The sequence below is a fragment of the Galeopterus variegatus genome, unplaced genomic scaffold (assembly GCF_000696425.1).
Source record: "Galeopterus variegatus unplaced genomic scaffold, G_variegatus-3.0.2 Scaffold595, whole genome shotgun sequence".
NCBI lineage: Eukaryota > Metazoa > Chordata > Mammalia > Dermoptera > Cynocephalidae > Galeopterus > Galeopterus variegatus.
The window spans coordinates 185,141-192,926 of NW_007726706.1; the positions used below are offsets into that span (position 1 = coordinate 185,141).

A 7,786-nucleotide genomic window follows, 5' to 3' on the forward strand; every position below is an offset into this window, starting at 1 on the left:
CTTTTCTAAAATGCAACCACTTCCAGGATGGGAGTTCATAGCCACCTGGCAGCTCCATGGGGCAGTTTTGCACCATGTGAGCACACAAGCACAACCAATCTGCAAAGGACAGGCAACATTTTCCAGACATGTCTATACAAAGTCAGAAATCATCTGGAAGGAAACACACTGGTGTGGTGTGATAGATAAAAGGGGTTTCCAAATGGAGCTCACATCTCCAGAGGGGGATAGAAGATGACACGTTGACATACAAGGACTGTATGTTAAAATGATTTATCTTTATTTTTGTTTGAAAAAGAAAAGTGGAAATAAAGTTTTTCTAATTTCTAGGATACAGATTTGCACAAGATTACAGTTTATAATACCCCCATATCACACGGCACATGTCTCATGCGGTACACAGGTCCACCCCATGAAGAGATTGCGGAACACAAGTGGTGTCCTCCCTTGCTTATGGACTTTCAGCAGTCTGAGCCATATCAGACTACACTACACAGTGACTACGCGACACCATCTATTTCAACCTAAATCAACACTTACAAAATATACCAGTGGCTTAAAAGGATTCTTGCAAAGATACAAACATTTGAAGATCTTACCCTTACTGTAGACACAAAGCAACACTAGCCAATCTGTCCATTCTCCCAGTGCCATTTGATCTCTGTCGGCCACAGTATGAGAGGAGAAAAAAAGAAAAAGAAAAAAAAATGTGGCTGAGATCTGACAAAAAGCCCAGAGCTTCGCATTTGAAATCAGAATATACATGCACTACTGTCGATGACAAACCTCATTCAAGGTACCTTAAAATCTCAGCTAATGATGATTTGAAGACTTTAAGATTTGAAAGACTCTAAAATATTGCTTATTTCTTATTTATCTCAATTTTTGTCATTCCTATTTTGTATATGTTTTATAATACAAATAAAGATAGATAGATAGATATGGAGTTATACGGTGAGACATTTTTAACCAATGAGGTACACAATCAAAAATACTTTGGAGGGCTGGCCAGTTAGCTCAGTTGGTTAGAGCATGGTGCTGATAACACCAAGGTCCAGGTTCAGTCCCAGTACTGGCCAGCCACTGGGAAAAAGGAAAAAAAGGAAACGGTTTGGAAACTCTCATTTAAAAAGAAAATAAAGATGACAGCCAACATTTGTTTACCCCGGAGTAACTGGCCTATAACTTCATAGCCCCTCAACCTCCAAACCCTGTGTATCTACTATTCCTCGTGCAGCCACCAACTAAGAAAACAAAATTAAATAGGGAAGATAATTGGGATTAGTTCACTTATTAGCTACTGTAGGCATTTGTTTAAACTGAATCCTATTACCACAGGTCTCCTAAAGACAGAACACTTTTCAGGAGCAAGTATACATTAGGGCACGTTCTCCTGAGGGCGATCATGACACCTCTACCACAACCATCAGTTACTGCTTCCCAAGGGAGAGTCCTCTTCTAAGAGCTTTATGGATATTAACTCATTTACTCCTTTCAATAGGCCCATGAGGCATTGTGGTGGGCAGACTCTAAGGGTGGCCCCATGATCCCCAACTCCTGTTGTCCATATTTTTGTGTAATTGTGTCTCCCACCCAACTGAGTGTAGGCAGGACCTGTGACTTGCTTTTAACCAATAGAATATAGCAGAGCTGACATGCATACATGTGATTATGTGATGATGTACAGCAGAGGTGACACAGTTACGTGCATGTGATTATGTGATGACGTACAGGAGAGGTGACATGATTACATGTATGTGATTATATGATGACAAGACAGTGGTGCCCGACTTGTTGGACACTCTCTCTCCCTGGCTGGTTTCAAGAAAGCAAGTGGTCACATTGGAGACTCACGTGGCAAGAAAATGAGAGTGGCCTTCAGCCAACAGCCAACAAGAAAATGAAACCCCCAGTCCTACAGCCTCAAGGAAATACATTCTGCTAACAACCTGGGTGAGCTTGGAAGTGGATCCTTCCCCAGTTACACCTCAGATGAAACCTCAACCCTGGTAGACACCTTGACTTCAGCCTTGCAGAGGACCCAGTTGAGCCATGCTCAGACTCCTGACCCCCAGAAACTGTGAGATAACAAATGCCTGTTGTTTTAAGCCTCTATGTTTGTAGTGATACTGTTGCTGAGCAATATATAACAAATACAGGTAGGTATGGGGGTACTTCAAAAAGCTCATGGAAAAATGGAATTAAGAGATAATACGAATCTTTCCATGAACCTTCTGAAGACCTCTTGTATGTTTTTTACCTATTTTACAGGTGGAACGTTAAGTCAGTTGCCCAGTTCACAAAGCTAGCAAGAGGCAGTGCTGAGACTGAAACCCAGGCAGCCTGGCCCTGGGAGATCAGCCTTCACCACCACGTGCCTTACTCCCAGCTCACCAGTCCTTGCTACTACCTCGCTTCCTCTCCCTAGGGTGGGGCCCCTGTCCTGAGGCCACAGCCCCCTTTAGGGCACCAAACCCCATCCCTCGTAATCCAGTGCCAAGGCCGTGGGATGGCATTTGCGCTGGCACAAAGAAAAGAGCGGGGACTAATGAGTCACGGCATCCTTCCACAGCCCTGGCATCTGGGAAGGAGCAAGCTTAGCAGCAGACCAAAGGCTCCGGCTGTCTGTGGCTCTGAATAAGCTCTGCCAATAACTCAAGTTTCCCCACAAATAAAGGAGAAAAATAAGTCTGTGGGTGTCACCGAGAGAATCTTGGCATGAAAGTTATGAGACTTAGACTCTAACCTCAGCTCTGCCAACCAGAAGGCCGTGGGAACCCGAGGAAGTCCCTTCGCCCTTCTAGGCCTCTGCTTTCTCATCTCTAAAGGGAGAGCTTTGGGTTGGATGATCTTTAAAGTCTCCAAAAAAATTTACATAATTCTAAGGTACTGTCATGGTTTGCATTTACTTAATGCCTTCCTCTTCCCCCAATTCCAGAATTAAAAGGACCTTCATTTCAGATGCCTAATTTTGAAACCCAGGTGACACATTTCTAATGAAGAGTAAGCTCAGGAAAAAAAAAAAAAAGAAAGAAAGAAACCTCATGGGGTCAGAGACACAAGGGAGGATGGAATGCCTTGGCCGTACAGCAGTTAATATTTAATAGCTGAAGGGAAGAAATTCTCACCCAAAGCTTTTGAAATGCTGAGCCTCCAGCCTGGGCATTTTCTGCCCGTTGTCTGCACTCAGCCGCCAGGGCTCCCAGGTCCCTGCTTTTCCTTGTAGATTGAGTCCCAGCCTGCATGACAGTCTCATTTTTCACTGAATGCTTGTGGTGAATGCTAAACTGTAATCTCTTTTTGCATGCTTCAGTTCCAAATTCATAACTGGAAGAGCAGACCCCGTTGTGTGCAAGCAGTTGCTGTCAGCCGTTCTGCCGAGCAAACCGGAGCCAGCAGCCTGCAGACTTTCCCCTGCTTCACACATTGTCAGAATGCATCACCAGCGACACAAAGAAATGGCCACTGGAAACTCCCCATTCTCCAATCCTTTTACTACCTAATTGTTCTTCTTCGTCAACGCTTGGCCATCCTCGAAATAGGCCAGGGTCCCCGCCTGGGTTGTTTTCATTTTAAAGCGGAACACACTACAAAAGAGAGGCCCTTCCCACAGTTCTGAGCTCCCAGCATTTGCTGTCATTGTATTAGACTCCACTTTCAATGTCCTGGGCTGTCTCTGAGATGCAGCTTCCCCCCCCCCCCCCCCCTTACTCTAAGTGGCCAATCCTCTAAGTGGCCAATCCCTTCCTGCAAGTCTTAAAACCTGTTGCAATAAAGAGATCCGGTAAAAAGTAAAGCAGATCTACCCTTTGAGAATCCTCTGCAGGCTTCCCATTGCACTTAGAGTGACATTCACTCCTTGCAATGGACTGCGAGCCTGGCCTGCCTCTCCTCCTTGGCCCCCAGTAGGTCTTGGAGGTTCAGTGCCCTCCAGCCACACCGGCCTTCCCTTTGCCATGAATGCGCTCTCCTTAGGTCTCTCCATGGCTACCTCCTGATGGTCATTAACCTCAGTTCTAGGGAATTATGCCCAGTGATGTCATCCTTAATAGAATGATCACTGCTGATAGCCTACTCACATCCTCTCAGCACTGGCCATGTGCATTTCCTAGTTCTGGAATCAACATCTGTGATCCCACAGGAGCCCACGCTGCCCAGATACAGGTCAGGCTGAACATACTGGTGACTTGATGGCCCTAGGAGTAGCCCTCAGTCAATCTGCAGCACCTTTGCTCCTCAGCTTGGATAACTCTGAGGCATGCATTCTGCACTGGCCCCAGTGGGCTTAAGCTCCAGTTGCCTGTGAGGTAACTTGCTTGGCAGCACGTGCATTTGAGTTCCCTTCCCTTCCCTGTCTTGCTCCCCACCCACTGCCGGTATCTTCTGGCATGACCTCCCCAGTGAACGGCTTGCACTCAAATCCCCATGTCGCAGCCTGGTCCTGGCATCCGTCCAAGTTAGTCTGCACTTCCAGTCATTCTCTTCCTGCTACCCTTTTCTATTTTCTTCACAGCTTTTAACTGTCTCTGAATATTTTTTTCTGTTTATTTGCTTACTCTTTTTTTTTTTTTTTTAATTGACTGTCTTCTCTACACGGAGAGTATAAACTCCATGAGAGGAGAGAGTTCTTTATCTGTCCCCTGCTTCCAAACTGTGCCTGGCACATAGTAGGTGCTCAAGAAATGTTTGCTGAGAAATGAATGAACTCATGTACATTTTATTGTAATTTTTAAGCTGCTCTTTTGTCTTTCAACAGCATTTTCAATTTAAGGCTCAAGGTATCCTACAAAGCTTACCCACACCTCTGGCACCCCCTACCAAAGGAGAGCCTCTGGAGAGGGAAAGAAAGAAAAGGTGTTTCCAGTGCCTCAGATACTCCCATCACAGTGGCACCCTGAGCCCACCAGTCTTACTCACCCAGTCCCACAAGTGAGACCTAAACAGAAAGGGCAGTTAGATAACATGGTAAGAATGGAATAGGTCTTTGAATTCCTGGGTCAAGGTAACTATTCGAATGCTGGACTGTTGCCTCAAACTTAGCTTGTTTATTTTTGCCAGATGAAAAGCACATTGTCTCAAGTGGCCATCCTCTGCCCTGCAGGATTTTCTCCTTGGTTAACTGGGCCTCTGGTCTCATTCCTCAATCAAGGAATGAGGTTGCTTATTAGGTGACTGCCAGCAGCATTTCAGGGATGCCAAGTCTTCTCAGGCAACCTTCTGTTCTGAGTGCAGGGATCATATCGTACCATACGTGTGTGTGTGTGTGTGTGTGTGTGTGTTACCCATGGGTGTGGATTGCATCTGTGGTGTTACATGCTGCCCACTCCTAACCCTCAGCCCCAAATGCCTAGTCCTTCCATCTAACTTCCTGGATCCAGGGCACCAGACACTGTTTGATCATGATTGTGTCCTCAATGTTTATCATAGTTACTATACACAGCAGACAATCAATAAGCATACAGTGGGGGGGAGCGTGCATGAATTTCACTTTTTTCAGAAGAAGAGCTGTTAAAAGTCTTTAGGAGAGGGTAGAAGCCCATCAGGACTAGGCAGAATCTTCAGAAGCCCTCTATAAAGAAAGACACAGGGACAATAACTAACCCACTCAGGAAACATCATAGTGTCAAAGTGTAGGGGATAAATGGCATTTAAAGAGAACCAAGGGATTTCTCCTGGGTGATTTCTGAACAGGCAGCCATGGCTTCTCTATAAACAGATGGGCTAATTCCAAGAAAACTCCAAAACCAGTACCATGTGTTATTGCCAGAGCTGTGTTCTCTGCCAAAGATGTCTACATCACTTTGTGATCAGGAGCGGCACACCCAGGCTCCTCTCTTAGAATGCCAAGTGACTGAAGGGTGGCAAGTACTAGGACATGGCTTGGAAGAGCACTTGGCCGAGGAGACTGGAGACTGCAGAAACTGCCCTAAGAATTGAGAGAGATGATGTATATGGAGGTGTTTTATAAACCGTAAATCTCTTTACCCACACTGTGTGTTTATGATGATGACAAATATTGCTGCTAAGCATGTTCAGTGGATAATTAGTACCAGATGATGCCCAAGTGGAAAAAAAAAATCTGTGTGGTCAGAAAGCCAGAGTGAAATCATTTTAAAACATAAGTCTGATCATGTTATGCCCCTGCTCAAAGCCCTCCAGGGGCTTCCATCTCACTCAGAGTCAAACTCAAACTCTTTACCCACCGGTGGCCAGTCTGGTCACCTCTCCAGCCCTTGCCCTACCACTCTGGCTGCCTTCTGCTGTTTCCATGCTGGCCTTCCTGCTGAGCCTGGATCATGTCAATCTCACAGTTCCCTCTTAGAACATCCTTCATGTAAAATCCACATGGTTTGTGCAAGAAAAGGTGCTCAACATCACTGATCATTAGGGAAATGCAGATCAAAACAACAAAAAGATATTGCCTCACACCCATTGGGATGGCTCTTATCAAAGAAAACAGAAAATAGCAAGTGTTGGGAAGGATGTGGAGAAATTGGAACTCTTGTGCACCGTTGGTGGAAATGTGAAATAGTGCAGCTGCTGTGCAAAACAGTATGGTGATTCCTCAGAAAATTAAAAGTAGAATTACCATATGATGCAGCAATTCCACTTCTAGGTATATACCCAAAAGAACTGAAAGCAAACACTTGAATAGACATTTGTACATCTGTGTTCACAGCAGCACTATTCACAATAGTCAAAGGTAGAAGCAGCCCATGTGTCGTGTTCATTGACAGAAGAATGAATGAACAAAAGGTGGTCTGTCCATACAATGGAATATTATTCAGCCTTAAGAAGGAAGGAAATTCTGACACATGCCACAACATGAATGAACCTTAAAGACATTATGCTAGATGAAATAAGCCAGACGCATAAGGACAACTACTGTATGATTCCACTTATATAAACTACCTAGGGTAGTAAATTCACAGAGACAGAAAATAGAAAAGGTGGTTTCCAGGGCTGAGGGGTGAGGCAGTTGAGAGTTACGGTTTAATAGACATGGAGCTTCAATTTTGCAAGACAAAAAGAGTGCTGGAGATCGGATGGTGGTAATGGTTGCACAATATTATGAATGTATTTAATACCACTGAACTGTACACTCAGGTGAGGCAGTTGAGAGTTACGGTTTAATAGACATGGAGCTTCAATTTTGCAAGACAAAAAGAGTGCTGGAGATTGGATGGTGGTAATGGTTGCACAATATTATGAATGTATTTAATACCACTGAACTGTACACTCAAAAATGATTAAATGGTTAATTTTATGTTACATGTATTTTTCTACAATTAAAAGAAAAATAATAGAGGGGAGCCCAGAATCCTGGCTTGTAGATGACAGACGAGAGCCGTGTTCTTGACAGGCCGGGTGGAGGTCAAGCAGCCGGCCCTGCCCAGTCACACACTGGGTGCAATGATTTTGTCACCAATCTGTCAGGTTGTGCGACTGAATGAACTCTACTGACGGATTGTTTGCTGGTGTTTAGACAAAGCTAATACTAGTAGAAATAACAAGAGTGGCCTGGTGGGAAGTATCAGATCATAAATCACTAAAGCCAAAGCTCTCTTCAGTCCATGGCCAAAACCACCATCCCTGGATTAAAAGGAAGTAACTACTGATAAAGGGGATAACACGACCAGCCAAGTCCTAGAAGGATTGTGCGGTGGGACAGAAGTCAGACACTAGAGCACTTACTCAAAGACCCCATTCATGTGAATCTCTGGCACAGGTAAAACCAAGCTGCAGTAAAAAAAAAAACTGAGAACAGCGGGTGCTGGGGATAAGG

The 7,786-nt window shown here is 44.7% G+C and overlaps 1 non-coding gene across 1 annotated transcript; it reads left to right on the forward strand.

Moving 5' to 3' along the window:
- Positions 1–1,006: 1,006 nt before the first annotated feature.
- Positions 1,007–1,079, forward strand: TRNAI-GAU. Its single transcript has one exon. It is a non-coding gene; the product is annotated as a tRNA-Ile (tRNA).
- Positions 1,080–7,786: the final 6,707 nt, after the last annotated feature.